This window comes from Protopterus annectens, chromosome 11.part0 (genome assembly GCF_019279795.1).
Source record: "Protopterus annectens isolate FY-2018-M chromosome 11.part0, PAN1.0, whole genome shotgun sequence".
Taxonomy (NCBI): domain Eukaryota; kingdom Metazoa; phylum Chordata; order Ceratodontiformes; family Protopteridae; genus Protopterus; species Protopterus annectens.
Genome location: NC_056745.1, coordinates 280,164,393 through 280,186,346, shown reverse-complemented (window position 1 = coordinate 280,186,346; position 21,954 = coordinate 280,164,393). Strand labels below are relative to the sequence as shown.

General features: G+C 45.5%; 1 protein-coding gene across 1 annotated transcript in view; it reads right to left on the bottom strand.

The window, feature by feature from the left end:
* Positions 1-21,954, bottom strand: part of SYCP3 (synaptonemal complex protein 3) — a 1,713,853-nt gene that overhangs the window by 121,318 nt on the left and 1,570,581 nt on the right. The gene's annotated exons all lie outside the window — the stretch shown is intronic.

Below are 21,954 nucleotides of genomic sequence, written 5' to 3'. Positions count from 1 at the left end.
GCTGAAGTCAGGGTGCGCTTCCCGTATCGGTCCATGCTCCTAGACTCCTTATTAGGAGGATGGACGGACGTTGAAGCCTCTGCCACGTCCTGCTGGGTAGCAGATGCCACCACCATGGCATCTACAGCCACGCCTTTTGGGAAGAACTCGTTCTCGGGTGGGGCAGACAAAAATTTGTTAGGGCGAGAAGGCACTGGTTCCACAGTATCTGGATGTTCCCACGCCCTTGACAAACCAAATCCAGAAGCTCGTCGAAGGCGGAGACACCCAGGAGGCGGAGGGCTGAGCCCCGAAGGCCTTGAGGAACACCGACTCATCAGCGGAGGGGGTTTGGAATTCCAGCCGCCTCGTTGCTTGAGGATCTCTAGAATGTCTGCAAATGAGACATCATCCGAGGACGACTTTGGGGACCCCTCCGCATCATCAAGATCAGTGTCCGATGTAAGAGACTCATCGGGGAGTCCACGTGCTTCCTCTTGCGATCTCTTCCTTGGGGCTCCTCCGAAGACAACTCCGAAAGACCCTCAGGAGGAGGGAACCCCAGTGGGGTAACCTCAGGCCCCGGGGCTCCGCTGCCTAGAGAAAGGGGAACTGCCAAAGACCCAGTCTCCATGCCCAGGGAAGGTGCCGGTAAAGCCGTAGAGATGGCCGAAGAAGATTTGGCCAAGGCACTCCTCATAGCTCTGAAGGCCGGACCCCCAGAATCCTGGGAGGGTCCAGTCTCCGGAGCCATGATAGCAGACGGAAGTCCCGCGGCCGAAGCACCGAGAGGGAGGCTTGGAACTGACTGCATTGGTCCCGAAACGTCACCCCCGGGCCCGGCCGAAGAAGTCCGTGTGCTAAACTCGGACACAAAGGCCGGGGTTGGAGTAAGGGTCGGAGCCGACCCTAGGATCTCCACTGGCTCCATCAGCACCTGCTCCGACGGAGCCGAAGCGGTCGGAGGAGGAATGGCAATGGAATGGGCTATCGGCTCCGAAGCCAATTGGGTCGGAGCCGAAACAAATTTCTGAAAGACTGGGGACTGGAAAAGTCTTTGGAGTACCCTGTCTATGTCCGAATCTGACATCCTTGATGACCTGGAAGAGACCGAACGGGTCTGAGTAGGCCTCTCCAACGGCTCCAAGGGACTAGGGGACCGGCTCCGAATCGACTCGATAATTATCGGCGCCGAAGGAGTGTCCAAACCAATTTCTATCGGAGCCGAAGAGGGCTTCGGCGCCGAGGAGGAAGTGTCTGAGCGGACAACCTTCATCGGCTCCAAGATCAGTGGAGCCGATGAAGATGACCCGCCTCTCGAGGCCCCAGCCGTCGAATCCGAACCCAGAGGAGTTGAGGCTGGAGGCATCGAGGCAGACCGTTCCGCCCTCGGCTCCGAAGTCTGTGGAGCCGAAGGAGAAGCCTGCCTATGTCTTTTGGCGGTCGGTTCCGACGGGCTGGTCGGAGCCGACGCCCTTTTCTTCTTTGCAGGAGAAGGAGAGGAAGCTAAAGCCTCTTCAAATGAGGGTTTAATAAGGCCTTTTAAAATAAGTTTATTTTTCCTCTCTTGGAGGACCCTCGAGGAAAACGCGTGGCACACGCTACAGGACTCCTGCAAATGTTTGGCGCCCAGACAGTACACACAGAGAGAATGGTCATCTGTAATTGACATTTTGAAACTGCACTTAGTGCACTTCTTAAAACCTGAAGGCCTAGGAGCCTGTGACATTATGGCAACCAATTTAGTGAACTAGCAAAAAAACAAACACACTAAATATCACAGAAAAATTTTTTTTTTTTTTTTTTTTTTTTACCAAAGGCTGTCACAAATAGACAAAAAAACTAAAGGGATCCAAGAGTCCCTAAATAAACAGGACTTGAACAACACGGACTGACAGGGGAAGGCCCTTAAACTCAAAGGGGACCTCTAGTCAGAAAAATGCAATCACTACACAAAAATTCAACAGAAATATTCACTCATACACAAAAAACACGAGATAGCTGTTAAAACAGCTTTTTGTTGAGAATTTAGGAAATTCCTGACAGGAAAGTAAGTGAAGAAAACACTACTTAGCTCAGCCAGCTCGAGACCACGTCTTAGCTTGTTAGCGGCAAACGAGATCTGGGGGACTGGTAGTGGTGCATCCTGGGATATATTAAGCTCAGCCAATAAGAGACTTCGTTCTTTGGCATAAGCAGTCGAGCCGAGGATCGGCTCCGAACCCATCAGTCAGAATGTAGGCGAGATAGGATCACATAACTTTTAGTTATGTACTCACCATAACTTCAGATGTTTGGGATCCATCTCGCCTACATTCTGACTGATGGGTTCGAGCCGATCCTCGGCTCACTGGCACGCTATGCCAAAGAGCCAAGTCTCTTATTGGCTGAGCTTACTATATCCCAGGATGCACCACTACCAGATCTAGTTTGTCCGCATACATGCACACACGCATGCACTGCTTATATAACATTGACAAATTATACAAGAAAAAAACAGTAGAACCCAAACCGTTCAATCTCTTCTGATCTCCAAGGCAGGGGAAGGAGGGTGGGTATTAGGAATGTAGGCGAGATGGATCCCAAACATCTGAAGTTATGGTGAGTACATAACTAAAAGATGTTATGTGATCCTATCTCGCCTACATTCTGACTGATGGGACAGCGTCCCTAGCACCTAAATCCTGGGTGGCTCACTGGAAAACACTCCTGAGTACCGTGGAACCAAATGATGCTCGTCCTTTAGATGCCACATCCAATTTATAGTGGGAAATGAAAGTGTGCGGGTTGGACCAAGTAGCCGCAGCACAAATTTCAGAAATAGCGAGCTTGGAATGGAATGCAATAGAGGTAGCCATAGCTCTAGTAGAGTGAGCTTTGACAGATGTTGTAAGTTGCTTATTTGAAGAGGAATAAGCTTGAGTTATGCAATCTCTGATCCATTTGGCAATAGTAGCTTTAGTGATGGTTTTACCCAGTTTATTATCTGAAAAGGACACAAACAATTGATCTGTTTTCCGAACTTGCTGAGTCCTATCTAGATAGAAGCGTAATTGCCTGTGAACATCCAACGTATGGAAGGTATATTCCGCTTTGTTTGAAAATGTTGGAAAGAAAACTGGTAGCTCTAAAGATTGTTGGAGACAGAGATTAGAGCAAACTTTTGGGACAAAAGATGGGTTAGGTCTAAGTGATACTCTATCCTTGTGAAAAATCAAGTACGGTGGTTTGATAGATAGGGCTTGAAGTTCTGAAACTCTTCTTGCAGAGGTAATTGCAATTAAGAAGGCAGTTTTCCAAGACAGATATTTCAACTCACATGTAGCAGCTGGTTCAAAGGGGGAAGATGTTAAGGCACGAAGTACCAAATCAAGATCCCACGGAGGCGCAGGATGAAAAACTGGGGGTCTTGAAAGCACAGCACCTTTCATGAAAGTTTTACATAATCTGCTGCTCATCAACGGTGGGTCTATGGATTCGTGAAATTTGGAGATAGCTGCTAGTTGAACTTTAATAGTAGAGACTGAAGATCCTTGATTAAACAAGGATGTTAAAAATTTCAAGACCTCTGGTATCGGGGCAGTAATAGGGTCTAAGCCTCTGAGTTGAGCCCAGATAGCAAACCTCTTCCACTTACTGTGATACAATTTCTTAGTGGAGGGTTTGTGGGCTGAAGATAAAATGTGAATAACTTCCGGGTCCAAGGTGTGATTTCTGACTAAAGTCGGAAGTGGAGGAGCCAAGCTGTTAATTTCAAAGTGTGAAGGGTCTGGTGCTGTTGTCCCGACTGATGAACCAGAAGATCCGGAGTTAGATCCAAGAACCAAGGACCGTCCAGAGTATATTTCTGTAGGTAGGGGAACCATACCTGACGAGGCCAGTACGGAGCAATTAGAATCATTGTGGACCCCAATTGGGAAGCTTTCTGGAAGACTTTGGGGAGGAGTGGAATCGGAGGGAAAGCATAAAGCAGTCCTGTTGGCCAAGGTTGGACTAGAGCATCCGTAGCTGCCTCCCCTTGACGCGGGGTCAAGGAAAAGAACCTTTTGCACTTCGTGTTTTGTGGTGTTGCAAACAGGTCGCAGCACGGAATCCCCCATCTTTTGAAAATCTGAGCTGCTACTGTTTCGTTCAGAGACCACTCGTGAGGAGAGAGAATAGTCCTGCTCAGTCTGTCTGCCAATACATTGGATTTTCCTGGAATGTGGGTCGCTACCAGGAAGCGCTTGGTAGCCACTGCCCATTCCCACACCCTCATGGCCTCTCTGCAAAGGGGGTAAGATCTGGTCCCTCCTTGTTTGTTTAAATACCAGACCACCGACATGTTGTCTGTGTGGATGGCGATAATGCCTTGAGGGAGAAACTTGTGGAGGGCTTGTAGGGACAGAAGTACAGCCCTCATTTCCAACACATTGATATGGAGAAATGTTTCGTTTGGAAGCCAAGAACCCTGAACTGACCTGCCCAGACAATGCCCCCTCACCCCGTCTGGGAGGCATCCGTTGTCAAGGTGGCCACTGGAGGGGGTATAACAAAAGGTCTTCCCTGATTCAGATTGGATGGCAGAAGCCACCAGCGGAGGTCCCGTTTGCACGTTTCTGTAATCAGTATGTGATGATTGAGGGGGAGATCCTGAAAGGACCATTGTGTCGATAACAGCCACTGAAGAATCCTCATGTGCAATCTTGCCAGAGGAACTAGGAGAACCGTGGCAGACATTGAACCTAAAAGTTGCAGGACCATCCTGGCTGGGGCTTTGGATCTTAGAAGCAGGGCTCGGACTTGATCTTGTAATGTTTGTATCCTTTCGGTAGGAAGGAAGATTCGCATTAATTTTGAGTCTATCTCTGCTCCTATGAATCTTATGCGCTGAGAAGGCAGCAAGACAGACTTTGACCAGTTGAATGTAATTCCCAGGAAGCACCCAGGAGATGGTGGCTTGTAGGTTCTCTAGTAGTAGATGCCTGGTGGTGGCAGTCAGGAGCCAGTCGTCCAGATAGGGAAACACTTGGAATCCGAGACTCCTCAGGTGAGCAGTCACTACTGCCAAACACTTGGTGAACACCCTGGGGGCTGTGGTGAGACCAAAGGGCAGTGCACAAAATTGGAAATGACTGTCTCCCAGGCTGAAGCGCAGATACCTCCTGGACGCCTGATGTATCGGTATGTGATAATAGGCGTCCTTGAGATCTATGGAGCACATCCAAACATCTTTCTCCAACAATGGGAGAATGGATTGTAAAGTGACCATTCGGAATTTGGACTTCATGACGGACTGGTTTAGTTTGCTGAGATCCAAAATGGGTCTCAGGTCCCCTGTCTTTTTTGGCACTAAAAAGAATCTTGAGTAATTTCCGGATCCGATCTGGTCTGTGGGGACCGGTTGGATGACTCCTTTTTCTAGCAGCTTTGAAGCTTCTACGGCTGCAATTTCCCTTTGACTGGGTGGTGGGTCCGGGATTTTTTTGGACGGTGGGGGTGAGTGTGTGAAGGGAATGGTGTAACCTCCGGCAATAATGCGAAGCACCCATCTGTCCTGAGTAATAGACTCCCAGGCTTCTAGGTGCTTGGCAAAACGGCACCCGACTGGCTCCGGAGCAGCACAGCCGGGCAATCCCTCATGGAGTGTGGGAGGCTGAAGAGCCATGAAAGGACTCGCGGTCTCCAGTGTTGCGGGGGCCTCTGCCGCCTCTGGGACGGCGTCTCCCAGAAAAATTTCCCCGTCCTCTGCCTCTGGAAGGGGAATCTTCCTGCAGTTGAGGAAAGAATTTCTGTGATTTGCGGAACCACATCTTCCCTCCTCTTTTAGCCTTGGGATAAGGCCGAAAGGGAGTGGAATAACGTGCTCCTACGGCAGATAAAGTCTTTCCCTCTTGCTCACAGCAGGTAAGAGTGTCTTTTACCTTGGGTCCAAACAAAGAGGACCCATCAAAGGGAGCGTCGGCAAAGGAAGACTTGAAGGCCTCCGCGAAATGACACAAACGGAGCCAGGCTTGTCTCCGTAGAGCCACGCCTGTGCCTGCGCTCTACCGCCCCTTCGCCGCATATGAAATGAGCCTCATGGACGAGTTAGAAATCGAGGTAAGGATAGCCAACTGAGAGCTAACCAACTGGGCTAGCTGCTCAGGTAGGTTACCTGAGAGGGAGTCTGAGAGCTCCTTGACCAGATCCCTCTGTAGTCTGGTGAAATGTGCCAAATAATTCAGGGACCTCAGAGTAAAGGCCGCTGAAGTCAGGGTGCGCTTCCCGTGCAGTCCATGCTCCTAGACTCCTTATTAGGAGGATGGACGGACGTTGAAGCCTCTGCCACGTCCTGCTGGGTAGCAGATGCCACCACCATGGCATCTACAGCCACGCCTTTCGTTAAGAACTCCTTCTCGGGTGGGGCAGACAAAAATTTGTTAGGGCGAGAAGGCACTGGTTCCACAGTATCTGGATGTTCCCACGCCCTCTGACAAACCAAATCCAGGAGCTCAAGGGCGGAGACACCCAGGAGGCGGAGGGCTGAGCCCCGAAGGCCTTGAGGAACACCGACTCATCAGCGGGGGGGGTTGGAATTCCAGCCGCCTCGTTGCTTGAGGATCTCTAGAATGTCTGCAAATGAGACATCATCCGAGGACGACTTTGGGGACCCCTCCGCATCATCAAGATCAGTGTCCGATGTAAGAGACTCATCGGGGGAGTCCACGTGCTTCCTCTTGCACGATCTCTTCCTTGGGGGCTCCTCCGAAGACAACTCCGAAAGACCCTCAGGAGGAGGGGAGCCCCCAGTGGGGGTAACCTCAGGCCCCGGGGCTCCACTGCCTAGAGACAGGGGAACAGCCAAAGACCCAGTCTCCATGCCCACGGAAGGTGCCGGTAAAGCCGTAGAGATGGCCGAAGAAGACTTGGCCAAGGCACTCCTCATAGCTCTGAAAGCCGGACCCCCGGAATCCTGGGAGGGTCCAGTCTCCGGAGCCATGATAGCAGACGGAAGTCCCGCGGCCGAAGCACCGAGAGGGAGGCTTGGAACCGACAGCATTGGTCCCGAAACATCACCCCCGGGTCCGGCCGAAGAAGTCCGTGTGCTAAACTCGGACCCGAAGGCCGGGGTTGGAGTAAGGGTCGGAGCCGACCCTAGGATCTCCACTGGCTCCATCAGCACCTGCTCCGACGGAGCCGAAGCGGTCGGAGGAGGAATGGCAATGGAATGGGCTATCGGCTCCGAAGCCAATTGGGTCGGAGCCGAAACAAATTTCTGAAAGACTGGGGACTGGAAAAGTCTTTGGAGCACCCTGTCTATGTCCGAATCTGACATCCTTGATGACCTGGAAGAGACCGAATGGGTCTGAGTAGGCCTCTCCAACGGCTCCAAGGGACTAGGGGACCGGCTCCGAATAGACTCAACAATTATTGGCGCCGAAGGAATGTCCAAACCAAATTCCATCGGTGCCGAAGAGGGCTTCGGCGCCGAGGAGGAAGTGTCTGAGCGGACAACCTTCATCGGCTCCGAGATCAGTGGAGCCGATGAAGGTGACCCGCCTCTCGATGCCCCAGACGTCGGCTCCGAACCCAGAGGAGTCGAGGCTGGAGGCATCGAGGCAGACCGTTCCGCCCTCGGCTCCGAAGTCCGTGGAGCCGAAGGAGAAGCCTGCCTATGTTTTTTGGCGGTCGGTTCCGACGGACTGGTCGGAGCCGATGCCCTTTTCTTTTTAGCAGGAGAAGGAGAGGAAGCTAATGCCTCTTCAAATGAGGGTTTAATAAGGCCTTTTAGAATAAGTTTATTTTTCCTCTCTTGGAGGACCCTCAAGGAAAACGCGTGACACACACTACAGGACTCCTGCAAGTGTTTGGCGCCCAAACAGTACACACAGAGAGAGTGGTCATCTGTAAGACATTTTGAAGCTGCACTTAGTGCACTTCTTAAAACCAGAAGGCCTAGGAGCCTGTGACATTATGGCAACCAATCAAGAGTAACAGCCGAAAACAAAACACACTAATTACCACAGAGAAAAACTTTTCTCTCTCTCTCTTTTTTTTTTTTTTAAACCAAGAACTGTCACAAAGAGAAACTAGACAGGATCCAAGAACCCTTAAATACAAAACTGAACTTGAAGGCAAAGTAACTGACAAGGGAAGGCCCTTCACTGAAAGGAAACCTCTAGTCAGAAAAAAAGGCGCAATCACCACACAAATACTTCACAAAAAGTATCAATCACACACAAAAAGACTAAATAGCAGTTAAAACAGCTTTTTTGTTGAAAATCTAGGAATTCCCTGACAGGAAAGTAAGTGAAAAACACTACTTAGCTCAGCCAGCTCGAGACCACGTCTTTGCTTGATAGTGGCAAACGAGATCTGGGGGACTGGTAGTGGTGCATCCTGGGATATAGTAAGCTCAGCCAATAAGAGACTTCGCTCTTTGGCATAAGCGTGCCGAGTCGGAGCCGGGGATCGTCTCCGAACCCATCAGTCAGAATGTAGGCGAGATAGGATCACATAACATCATCTGTTTTTCCAGTGAAGAAAAACGGAATTGTCTGTGCACAGAAAGGAGGTGTAGCATGTACTGTCCTTTACTGGAAAATTTTGGAAAGAAAACTGGCAAGTGAATGGGCTGGTTGATGTTATTTTCAGAAGCCACTTCAGGTAAAAAAGAAGGGTTAGTCCACAGGGAAACCCTATCTTTATGAAAAACAGTGTAAGGGTTTTTTGCTGAAGGAGCCTGGAGTTCAGATATTCATTGCAGAAGTTATAGCTAACAAGAAAACTGTCTTCCATGGCAAAAATGTTAGATCAGATTTGTCTGACGGTTCAAAAGGTTTTAGTGCTAAACCTTCAAATACAGCATTAAGATCCCAAGGTGGAGATGAATCCTTTAATGGAGGTCTCAGAAGAAAAATGCCTTTCATAAAAGCTTTGCACAATCTAGGGGAAGCCAGGAAAAGGATTTATTTCCTGTGTGGAAATTTGAAATTGTTGCCAACTGAAGTTTAATTGTAGAAAAACTAGCCCCATTTTTGAAGAGAGTTGTCAACAAATGAATCATTTTGAGAAGCCAAAATAATGTTGTGAACCGGGAAACAGAGCCTGGACTGTCTATTACTGGAAGTGGAGAACATGCGGTCAGCTTGAGGGCCTGAATGTTGAGGCGTTGAATCCTCTGACGGGTGAGAGAAGAGATCATGAGTAAGCTCCAGTATCTGTGGAGGATAACGAAGATGAGACCGTAGAATGGGGAACCATACTTGCCGAGGCCAGAAGGGGGAAATGAGGATTACTGAGCTCTTCAGCCTGCTTGCTTTCTACACAAATTTTGGAATCAGGCGAAGAGGAGGATAAGCATAAAGTAGACCTGAGGGCCAAGCGTGAAGAATAAGACATCTCTCAGTGACTCGCTGGGGAGGGGGGTCAGGGCAAAGTACTTTCTGCACTTGTTGTTAAGACAGATGGCAAATAGATCACAGCAAGTTTGGCCCCAATGCCTGAAGATCATATTCACTACCGACTGCTTCACAGACCACTTGTGAGGCATCAGAATGGATCTGCTTAGTTTGTCTGCAAGCACGTTGGTTTTCCCCAGGTTGTGCAGTGCAATTAGAAAGTGGTCTGATGAGATTGCCCATTCCCAAATCCTCATGGCCTCTCTGCAAAGGGGTTAAAACCGAGTTCCTCCTTGCTTGTTGATGTACCAGACTACAGACATGCTAGTGGTCTGAACTGCAATATCACCCAAGAAACAGCATCTTGAAATGCCTTCAAAGCTAAAAGGACTTCATTCATCTCTAGGACATTGATATGCAACTTGGTCTCTTGGGGGGACCACAAGCCTTGGACAGTTCTTCCCAAGAAATGCCCCTCCCCCATCCCAGTTAAGAAGCATCTGTGGGCACTGTGACAACTGAGTTCGGTAGAACAAAGGGTCTGCCCAGAAAAAGATTGTCTGATTGCATCCATCAGCAAATGTGTTGCCTGCAAATCAGGGTTTTACTTGAAAGGACAGTGGCTGATATAGAGTGGACCACTGTACAGCTAGAGCCCACTGGAGAACCCATATAAAGAAACGTGCAAGAGGGAGTAGTAGTAGTATGGCAGATGACATTGACCCAAGTGCTTGAAGCACTAACCTTGCTCGGGGAGATGAATCGGAAAGGATAGCTTGAACCTGGTTTCTGATAGAAGTAATGTGAAGTAAAGATGGCATCTGTATTGTGTTTAAAACTAAAACTGTCCCAGTTAATTCCAGGCTCTGAACTGGTGTAAGTTTTGATTTGGCAAGATTTAATGTAATTCCAAAAAAGTGTAGTGATATAAAAACTACTAAACTCCACAGAATGCATTGCTAGCAGTCAGCACCCAGACTTCTCATTTACTTTATTAAAGCTTCTTTATTAAAACCAAGTTCCATAAAACAAACTGATTAAGCACTTTCATCCTGCACATACTACGACTTCATCAGAATCATCTTCCTACAAATAAATTATCTATTTATATCATATAAAACTTCTAATTCATTAATTAGCCATAATGAGATTTATTGTAATGGCTAAAGTATCACAAATCTGGAGCAAACAGTCCACAGTATGTTGTAGTTGATGTTTAGAGGGGGTGGTGAGGAGCCATTGACTAGATATAGAATCTACCTGGAAACCCTTCAGTCTGAAGTGAGCTGTAAATACTGCCATGCATTTGGGCTGTGGTGAGTCCAGAGGGAAGACCTCTGAATTGGTAATGATTGGCTTTCAGCTAAAAGAGAAGACGTCTTCCGGATCATCTGTCTATTTTGATATGATAGCACACATCCTGAAGATCTATAGAGCACATCCAATCGTCCTTGTGCAGAAAAGGTTGGATGGACTGAACTGTGACCATTTGGATATGCAGGTTGGCATCCATGGTTGACCAAGTGCCTTGGACCATCCTTCCGTGAAAATGCCCCTCACCTTATCAGGGAAGCCTCCGTGGTCACTGTGGCCTTGGGCTGAGATGAGGAGAAGGGGAGACTCCATAAGTCTTTTTCTGGCTTTATCCACCAAGTTAAATCTTGTTTGCATTGCTTTGTTTTGCGATCTGAAAGGACATAGGATGGTGCTAAGGGGACCACTGTCTTAGCAGGAGCCACTGAAGAAGGCTCATGTGTAGCCTCACTAGGAAAACTATTGTAATTGATGCTACCATTGATGCTAAAAGTTGAAGGACAGCCCGAGCTGGAACCTTGTCTTGAGAGAGTATCACCCGGAATTGGGACCTCAGTCTTTCTAATCTGTGATCTGGCAGGGAGACTAGGCAAGACTGGGTATCGAAAGTTGCTTCTATAAATTCTAAAGTTTGAGAAGGAATCAACTTGCATTTCTCCCTATTTATAGAGATTCCTAGGTATTTTGCTAGTTTTAGAGTGTAGTTTAAGGCTGTAACCAGTGGATGCTTGGTGGGGGCGGTAAGGAGCCAATCATCTAAGCACAGAAACACTCGGAATCCTTGCAGTCTCAAGTGAGCTGTTACCACTGCCATGCATTTGGTGAACACTCTGGGGGCTGTAGAGAGTCCAAAGGGCAACGCCCAGAATTGGTAATGATTGGCTCCCAGCCGGAAGTGAAGAAATCTTCTGGAACGTTTGTCCAATTTTATGTGGTAATATGTGTCCTGAAGATCTATTGAGCACATCCAATCATCTTTCTCCAGGAAGGGTAGGATAGACTAAACTGTGACCATCCGGAATTTTGTTTGGTTGACAAATTTGTTCAGAATGTTGAGATCCAAGATTGGTCTCCAGTCCCCTGTCTTTTTTGGCACTAAAAAAAACCTTGAGTAAAATCCGGATCCTATTTGGTCTGGTGGGACTGCTTGGATGACTTTTTAGAGACAGCTTTATTATTTCTTGAGCTGCTGCTTCCCTTTGACTGGGTGGAAGATCGGGAATGTGCCTTAATGGCTTTGGACAAATACTGAAGGGTATGTGATAACCTCTGGCTATTATATTCTGCACCCAAGAATCTGTGGTTATTGTTTGCCAGGCAGGGTGGTGCAGAGAGAAATGTCCCCCACTGCTTCCAGAGGAAAGCAATCAGGCCACTCTTCAGAAGTGCTGGTAGGGCTATCCAGAGAAAGAATCTCTGGACCCCTGGTTACGCGGACCCCCTCTGCCTCTGTAGGGGCGTTTTCCCGATGAGCTACCCCCTCTGTCCTGTGGAGTAAACTCACCATGGGTGTCACAGAAAGAACCCTGGGATTTCTTGTGCCACGTCTTTCCACTCCTCTGATTCCTAGAGTAGGATCGTTGAGGGGTGGAAAAAATATACTCCCATGGCAGACAGTGTCTTGCTGTCCTTTGCACACCTGCCTAATGCATCTTTCACTTTTGGGACAAAAAGGGAAGAAGCTTCCACTGGAGCGTTAAGGAAGGAAGACTTACAAGGGGCGCAAAGTCACACAGGCACATCCAGACGTAACATCTCATGACAACATCTAAACCCACAGCTCTAGCCATCCCTACGGTAGCGTGAGAGATTAACTGCATGGACGAGTTGGATACAGATTCCAGGGTCGCCAGCTGTGAGGCAACTTTGTCCCGTACCTCGTCAGAAACTGCTCTTGCTAAGGTTCCGGGGAGTTCTGAGATTAGGTTTCTCTGAAGCCTAATAAAGTGTGCCAAGTAATTCAAGGACCGAATGGCAAAGGTCAGTGAGGCAAATACTCACTTCCGTAACCTGTTCACCACCCGAGACTCCCTGTTTGGGGGGTGGACAGTCTGGCTTTCCTCAGTGAGCTCTTTCCTAGTGGCCGCAGCCGCCATAACATCTACCGGTAGGCCTTTGGACCATTGTGGACTTTCTTCAGGTGGGGACAAAATTTTGTCTGGTCTCCGGGGGATTGGTTCAATAGTATCAGGAATCTTTTATGCGCGCTGCACGACAAGTTGGACTAGTTTGTCTAAAGGCGGGGTCACCTAAGAAGTAGAAAGTCAAGCACAAAAAGCCTGCAAGAATACAGACTCCTTAGAGGAGGGGTTGGTGGGCTTCCTGTCTCCCTGCTGCATTAAAATTTCCACTATGTTTCCAAAGGAGACATCCTCAGGGGGCGACCATGGGGACCCATCCCCTTCATCGGAGTCCGTATTTTCGGTGAGGGACTCTTCGGAGGAGTCCAAGTGATTCCTCTTGCACGATCTCTTATGTGGTACCTCTTCAGTGGGGGCTTCTGTCCCGCTGTGGTGGCCTGAGTCAGCTGCAGTTCAGAGGGAGGACATATCTGGTATTCTGATGCCGATGGTTTGCCTGCAGAGGCAAGGGTCCTCTCCATCGCTTGGAAAGCTGGCCCGCCTGAAGAGGGCTGGGAGCCTGAAACCAGGAAGGACAACCTCAGAACTGGGGTCACACACCCCCCTCTGAGGAGCCCAATCCCAAGGAAGGAGCCCCAAGAGGACTTGGTACTGCCAAGACTCCCAGAACCGTAGCAGATGGTGCCATAGAAAAAATCGGTGCCATACTAGGGGTCACGGTGCCGGCAACCGAGCCACGATCCCGAAGATGGCTCAGTTCTGAGTGAGCCGATGATCAGAGTTGGCTCCGGAACCACTGTGAGGTCCACCAGTGGAATCAAAGAAGTGAGAATCGGAACAGGCATCGGTGTCAGATGCTTCAATACCTGCAAGGAAGTCAAAGGAGCAGAATATGCAGGAGTCCGTGGAGAAAAACTCCCAACTCTGGTTGGGAGGGAAGTCCTGGAAGGTGTTGAAATCCCTCTGGCCATTTGCAGCTGATTTACAAGTCGCACCATGTCCAACTCCAAGAGGCTCCTGGAGGATCGGATAGATATCCCCGACAGAGAATTGGGCCATTCCAAAAAAAAAAAAAAGCTATATTGCTGTCTAAAGAAAGGTTCTGCCGTAGGGGAGTATTGGGTCTGGACTACAGTTTCTCCTATTGGCACCATGGTCTCAGAACAGTAAGATGCATAGGGAGGGGGGAAGTGACCAGTGTTGGATGCACTCTTGTTGGTGCCGAACAGGATGGAGCTGAAGCACTTGTTGAAGTCATGGTCAGTGCAGTGGGCATTACTGGTACTGTGGTTGATGCCGGAGGCAATGTCTCTGAAGACGGCACTGAAGTAAGCGATTGTGGTTTTGGAACTGAGGTCGGCACTGTAGAAGGTGGTTGAGGCCCTGGAGCCGAAGTCATTGGTGCCAATTTAGGCATTTTCGGTTTTGGTTCAGTAGATTTCTTGTCACTAGAATGAGGTGAGGAAGAGACTGAGTGACTTCTTTTCTTATGTTGTTTCTCAGGAGGGAGTGAGCCCACTGACCCAGAAATAGTCTCTAAAAAAAGAGTTCTTAGAAGGCCTTTTAGAATAAGTTTGTTATTTCTCTCGTTTAGGTTACGAGAACTGAACCCTTTACAAATTTTGCAAGGCGGTTGAATAGAGAGGTGCGGAACACCCAGGCAGTAGACACAAGAGGAATGAGTGTCCGAGTTGGGCATTTTGCGACCGAATTGGTCACATTGCTTGAAAACTGTTGTCCTTTTCTTCTCAGACGTGGCAGGAACAACCGATAGCATATATCTATCACAAACAAAAAACAATACAACTTACAAACTCTATATAAGAAAAAACAGAGAAGAGGTTTTTATTTTTTTTTTTTTGAAAAGGAAGGGATACCAACTATGGTATTAAGATTACCTCAAGCAGTAAGGAGAAAGAAGGTAGAGAGAGAGGGAAGGCCTGTACCAACAATGGTACAAAAGATTACCAAGTTGTAAGAAAAGCAGGAGAAAAACGTTTAATATGGAGTAAAGGTTTAGTGACTAATAAAAGAAGAGGATTATCAAAGTAAGAAAGAGAAAAACTGTAGAAAAAGTTGTAGAATAACAACTTTTTTAAAGTACTTAGCTGAGAGCTGGCTTGACACGTCTTAATATCTACGTGGGAAATGAGATCTGGGGTAACAGGGAGAGGGGCACTATGGGTAAAGCTTAGCTCTAGATTTTTTTGGCTAGCACGAGCTTGTTATAAGGCCGACTTGGTTCTGAGGATGGAACCGACACCCATCAGTAAGGAATGAATGAAGATTAACAACATCAGATTGTAGCTTTGGTCCAGTTATTGTCACAGCAAAAGGTGGCAATTCACCCCAGCAGAGTGTGCCTCCAGGTGTTTCTGCAGTTACCTCCTACTGCGCCTCTAGGCATCAAATATTGCTTGCTCATATTTGCATTAATAATTCCAAAACCATGCTACACACAAGGTATTAGAACATTTTATCTTGAAGCATACATGATAGCAAACACAAATGTATTGATATCTGACCTCTGTCAATCATTATTTGTTAGAATTGGAATATGATAACTTTGTTTTTTAAAGGCTAAGCCACACCCACTAGGAATTAAAGGTACACACTCAAAACAGCTGTACTGAAGGGAATGAGTTAAGTAAAGTTTTACTGTATGTCTTAATTTGTCTTCATCAGTTATTGTAGTGTTGGGTACAAGTTAAGAAATTATTATACCTGAAAGAAAAAATAGTAATGATAAACCATTGAAAGAAACAAAAACAAGGATAAACTCATACGGCATCATAGCTCTCAACCAATCAGGGACAATCATGGACACTTATTACTACTATTAACTTGAGACGTTAGCAGAATAAGAGAATGTGAATTAGTATATATTTTCTGAAGTAAAAATATCCATAACTCCTAATTATTGTCATTATTTATTAAGTGTGATTCACTGCCTTTTCTCCCAGTGCCACGGATTTTAGGTGGGAATCCCTTGAAAATCAGGGGCAGTTGACAGGTATGTATTGCATACCTTAGAAACAGTTCCAGACATTTGCTGTACTACTTCTAATGACCTTCATGTGAAAGCAGAACAGTCCATTGTTTCCATAACAATGACTGTAACAAGGAAAGAACAAATTGCTTACAAGTAAATGGAATCAGTGGGAACAATACATGGAGAATAATGTCCAGGAGGAGGGGTTAGGATTAAAGGCCAGGAATTGAGTAATTTATGTAATGGTGTGTTTTCTTTTCTGTTAATGTTTCTGTACCTGTCTCACTGTTGTAGTTGTGATTTAATAAAGATGTTTACAAAAAATGACTGCAGCAAAATCATGGAAATAAAGTTATGCTGTCTTCCCTAAATTATCATTATGTGAAAATGCATTCATGTTCTATGAAGTATATATATAAAAACTGAACAGAACGTGCTCTTTATGCATTTCTACAAAATCCTTTGTTAATTTTAGTAGCAGTTAATCATCTGACAATGGCAGCTGAAAACAGTTTGACAAAGTCAAGGAGTCAGATGATTTGTCATAGCAACACCATTAAATGCTACTAAAGTCATTTAAAAACTGTTGTACAACTCAGTACAACATACACAGTCCCCAAAATTTACGAACAATCGCATAGGCTGTGCACGAAAGCCTAGATGTTTACATGTTAGTGCGATCAGCTGCTAATCACATATGCATGCTGCTTATCATGCTTACATGAATACAGGCATGTTTTCATGGCCAGCAACAGTGTTGGAAGCCACAAAAAAAAAACATGTTGAACAGCATGAGTACAGACAGTAAACAAACAAGCCTGCCTGTAGGCAAACCTACTAAGTGTGTTTGTGCAGACAGCATGAAGAGCTACATAAGGCAAATAATGCAAACTGTACCAGACATGGAAAGCAATGTGCAAATAAATGAAAGCTATGAATACAGAAATAAGTCAGATGGCAGGGTAGATGGTAAGGGCAACTACAACAGATGGGTTACCAGGCAGTGAAAGTGTACTGAGGACAATGTGCGCAGAAATCAAAGAGATGTATACAGAAATAAGTAAGAGGGGAGGGTAAACATTCAAACTGTGCTAAGATAATTGATTTAACAGTGCTTATGTGACACAAATACAATTTTGCAATAGAAAAACTTTGCAATATGTATGTCATAATCATTAATGTTGGTCACATTTCCTGAGCAAATATAGGTAAATAAAACCAGACATGATATTATAAGATGTCACAGTTACATGAATTAACAGTTTAACAGAGGGGATTACATGAAATATGAATGTCATTAACATGACGAGTTGAGATGACAGCAAGGACAGTACACACATTATGGGATAGTTGCATAGTGTGGATTTTGTCAATATAACATGTTAGAAAATACATATGGCTCAGAAGCCATAATCTCCTTTTGCAAGATTCTAACCCATTCCACCAGTGTTACCACTGAGCTGTAGATTAACTGCGTATGCCACAAAACAGGTATAGCACATGTATGAGGAGGATCATCCTTGAAGGGAATTTGCAATTTAATGTTCTAATTATTATGTATCCCATATGTACCTGTGTGTGGCATTACAAATGTTAGAGCAGAGTATATGTAATACCACTGCATAACACACTTCTGCCTGACAAAGTTATTGTGCAGACAGATAAGAACAGATGCAAAAACCACACTATGATACGATGTATTCCACAAAAGGTAGCAATGGATATTGTCACAAACAACTGAAATTAATGTGTGAATTAAGAAAGGATCCCTGATAATGAACGTCATATCAGCATGTTAGACTGAAAGCAATTATGTTCATATGTACACAATTGTGATCAGTCCTGCAGGAATTGTCCTTGGTCAAGGAAGGTTTCCCTGTATTTTTGTACACATGCCACCCAAGAACTGGAGCATACTTGTGTACACCGCAGTATTCAATGCATGTGCCACTGTAGGATTTTCACCATGAAACTCGCAGAGCAAATGTCAACTGCCATGAAATCCAAAGCTACATTCACATCTGTTTGTGAAACATATCAAGGGATAATACAGATATGATGAAATGGTGATTCCCTATGCTAGAATTGAACAACAAGCTGCACAACTCCTCCAGCTAAGAGTTTAGCTATTAATCACATGCATCACAGTTCCACTGTTGCACTGCTATCATAGCTGTTGAACTCCACTTATGTGAAGTCATTAAATCAGCTGTACTTTATCTGTCTATAATTTATATCTGATAAAATGGATGGAGGAAGCATCTGTCAGTCAATACATACACAGTAGAATTGGTGGGGGGATGTCATTCCCGCAGAATAGTTAAGGACACAAATGCTTATAGTTGCTCAATGCTGGTTTGGAACACTTGCCTAAGTGTTGAAAAAATAAACATCATAGTGGTATCAATGAATGTGACATGGTAGAAGTGCATTGCCGACTGTCATACAAGTGGTTATGTGAAAGCATTACATCATGTGTATGAATCAAGGGATATGTGTCCCTTGTAATTACTTAGAAATAATCTTCTGTATGTTAGATAACATTGCCTGATGCTGTGTATATCTAAGTACACCAGTGGCCCCCTGCTTTTGTCTTTGCGACAATAGACAATTATATATTATTATGTCAGCTTTTGGAGTCCAGAGGGCTACCAATTCTACTGTTTTAGGTGGCTCTTCCTCTGCTCCATTGGCTGAGTCAGCTTTCGAGTCTGTGTAGAGGGCCTTGAATGGACCAAGATGACTGGTGCTTGGTGGATCCAACCAGACTCCCATTGAAGACTGCTCCTTCTTCCTCTTATTCTGGTCGACAGGGACAGACTGATCCAGTTAGCTTTGAGACCACTTAGCATTTCAGCTCCACATCGGACTCCAATGAGAAGTCCCAAGGCACATTCTTCAGAAAGGAACTTTCAAGAGGAAGCATATTGACTCCTCTCCTGAGTCAGTCACAGAAAACACCAACTTAAATGAAGAAGAAGCTCCCCAAGGCCCCCCCCCAAGATGTCTCTTTTGGAGACATCCTAGAATGAATGAAATAGAGGGGGGGTCATTGAAACACCTTCTTCTGACAAGTTGGTGTTTTTCAAAGCTTTTGGGTCCAGCTTTTCAACGACCAAGGTGATCCTACCTCTTAACACCTTAGTTGACTTCATTGCTGAAAAGGCCTGGAAGAAACCTGATGTGACAGAGCCTGTCCTGGGGGGAAAAAAAACAGAAAAAAATTTTAATTGCTCCAAAAGACAGAAAATATTGAGCTAAGGGTCCCTCTGAAGATGCTATGGTGGTAGCAGCACAAACGAGAGAGGAACTGTCCAAAGAAAGTTCTTCTGTTCTTCCCCATAGCAGGGAGACTAGGGCACTGGACAGACTGGGGAAATGGTCTTACGCTTCACCAATATTTCCACTCCGTGCTCTGAATGATCTGGCACACCTGACATGTTTCCAGTGGGATTTCGCCAAGGAGTTTTCAAATTCCCTGGCAGGCAACTTAACCTTCAGATATCCAAAAAACTGTGGATACCCAGTTGTCTACCCTACAGTCATCCTCGAATGTTGCCATGAGACTGCTATCTAATGCAGCACATGGCAGCTGGCACAGATATTACCATGCAGCATCATGCCTGGAAGCGACTCTGCAACTTCACAGAAAGCTTTAAGACATCCTTCATAAATGCCTTCTATGACATTTCCAAATATTTGGAACAAAAGTTAAGGAGATGCTTACCGGAAGTGAGCAGAAAAGTAAGACCTTGTCTGCCATTGGAATCCATTTTTCATCTCCTCAGAGACCCTTTTCTAGGAATGAAAGAGGAGAGAGAAAAATGTGGATCAAAAAAATCACATGGTTTTCAACAGGACACACCTGGGGACAGGCATCCCTGAGCAGAGGTGGAGGCAAAGTCATACTCAGGACAGAGGCGGTCCTCAAAAAAAATGTATGCACTCACCACAACATTCCAGCTGTCCTGTCCAACTTCATTCTTCCTTGACTGTTGGGTTTGGATCCAACTGGGATGCTTTTTCCAGCTCATGGAACACTGAAACTCTTGAGCTCCTCCCTTACCCATAATGCCGTAGTGATCTAACATACCTCACATCTTGTTTGCTGCCCCTAAAACTAGAACATATTACAAAATGATAAATCAACAGCATCTGGGACTCAAACAAGGAACAGTAGTGCCTCCAGCTTCTTACTATCCTTCCAAAAGTCAAACAAGGAGGGTGATGGAGGAAGAAAAGTTGAGAAAGAATGAAACTGGACAACAGAAATGGAACTTTATGGTGAGTACATAACATTTTTATCTGATGTCATTTTCTTTCATTCTTCAACTGTTGGGACAGAGTCCCCAGCTACCTAAATACTTTGATGACTCTAAGGAAGGATGTTTCTGAGCAACATTGAGCCAAAGGCTCCTCTTCCCCTAGAAACCAGATCTAACTTGTAATGAGCAATAAAGCTATGAGGATTAGCCCAAGCCGCACCATATCATCCAATGAATATCTGTATACAAATGCTGAAGAAGCTGCCATAGATCTAATGGAATGTGCTTTTGGTGGCTTTGGCAAAGACAAGCCCAATTTATCTTAAACAAAAGTAATACAATCAGTTAACCATTTGGCTAAAGTCACTGTAGAAACTGGTCTGCCTAACTCTGTCCAAAAAAGAGGCAATTGTTCCAAATTCCTAAAATTGTTGGCTCTGTGTAGATAAAACCATAATTGCCTGTGAACATCCAAAAGGTGTAACACATGCTCTCCCTTATTTGAGAAATTTGGAATGAAGATTGGAAGGTTGACAACCTGATTGATATTGGACTCTGACACCATCTTAGGAAGAAAGGAAGGCTTGGTCCATAAGGATACTCCATCCTTATGAAAAAAATCAAATAAGGAGGTTTGAATAACAAGGCCTGTAATTCTGATACTCTTCTAGCAGAAGTAATGGCCACTAAAAAGATAGTTTTCCAGGTCAAGAATTTTAGTTCACACTTAGCTGATGGTTCAAATAATGATTGTGTTAAGGTTTGTAAAGGAATATTCAAATCCCAAGGAGGAGTGGGATCTTTTAATGGGAGTCTAAGTAGTACAGTTCCCCTTAAAAAAAGCTTTGCAAAGTTTGTAGTATAATGAAGACATTCATTGAAAATTGTAGCTAAAAATTCAAGAATGTTACAGATATGTGATGAAAAGGGATCTAGATCCTTCTGTTGTGTCCAAATGGCAAATAGTTTCCATTTGCTTTTGTAAAGTTTCCTAATGGAAGCTTTTTGAGATGACAGGAGAACAAGACAGTGAGTGGAGGAGAGCCAAGGCTGTCTAACAATCAACCGAAGTGGAAAATCCATGCGGTCAGTTTTAAGCTTGGAATGACTGGTTGACTAATTTTGTTAGGTGAGACAGTGGGTATGGAGTTGGATCCAGAATCCATGGAGATGATGCCAAAGAAAGGGAAAACCAAATCTAACAAGGCCAGTAAGAGGCAATGAGGATAACTGTGCTCTTCAATCAAGATGCTTACTGAAGAAATTTTTTTAACTTTGACCACCATGTGTCTGCTGTAGTAAAGAAGGTTTTCTATGAAGCACACTTGATTTGTAAAGGCATTGCCTCTAGAGCAAAGGAACTTATAACTCCCCCATACACTCGTCACTAATCAGGCCCATAATTGAGTATAACACCTCTTTTGGCATGTACTGTTCAAAGCACCTTCAGCAACTGGAGAGACCTCAGAGGTTTGCAAACAAAAGGTTCAAGGGACTCCAGCATGTGCCTTACCTAGACTGACTAAAGTCCCTATCACTATACTCAGCATCATATAGACTTCTTATGGGAGACTTATGCCTGGCTTACAGAGCAATCTCCCACCCAAACCTAATGAATGTGTTGCACATCCATAAATCAAACAGGACTAGAGATACCCATTCCAGGGACCTAAATATGGCCTGTGACTTAAATAGGACATGCTGGAGGGAGGGATTTGTCTCCCATAGACTGCCACATCTTTGGAATAGGCTGCCAATTCATGTGAAGCAGAGCACCTCTATGACACTGTTCAAAAGGAATATGTATGAGTGGATGGGGCACTGTAATTTCTTACCGGGGATAGCACCCACAATCCTCCTGGACGTGGGCAGTCATTACTAAATACAATCCTGGGTACTGACTATAGTATCTATGGTATTACATTGGGATGAAATAGCTAAGCTTGAAATGACCTCTGGGT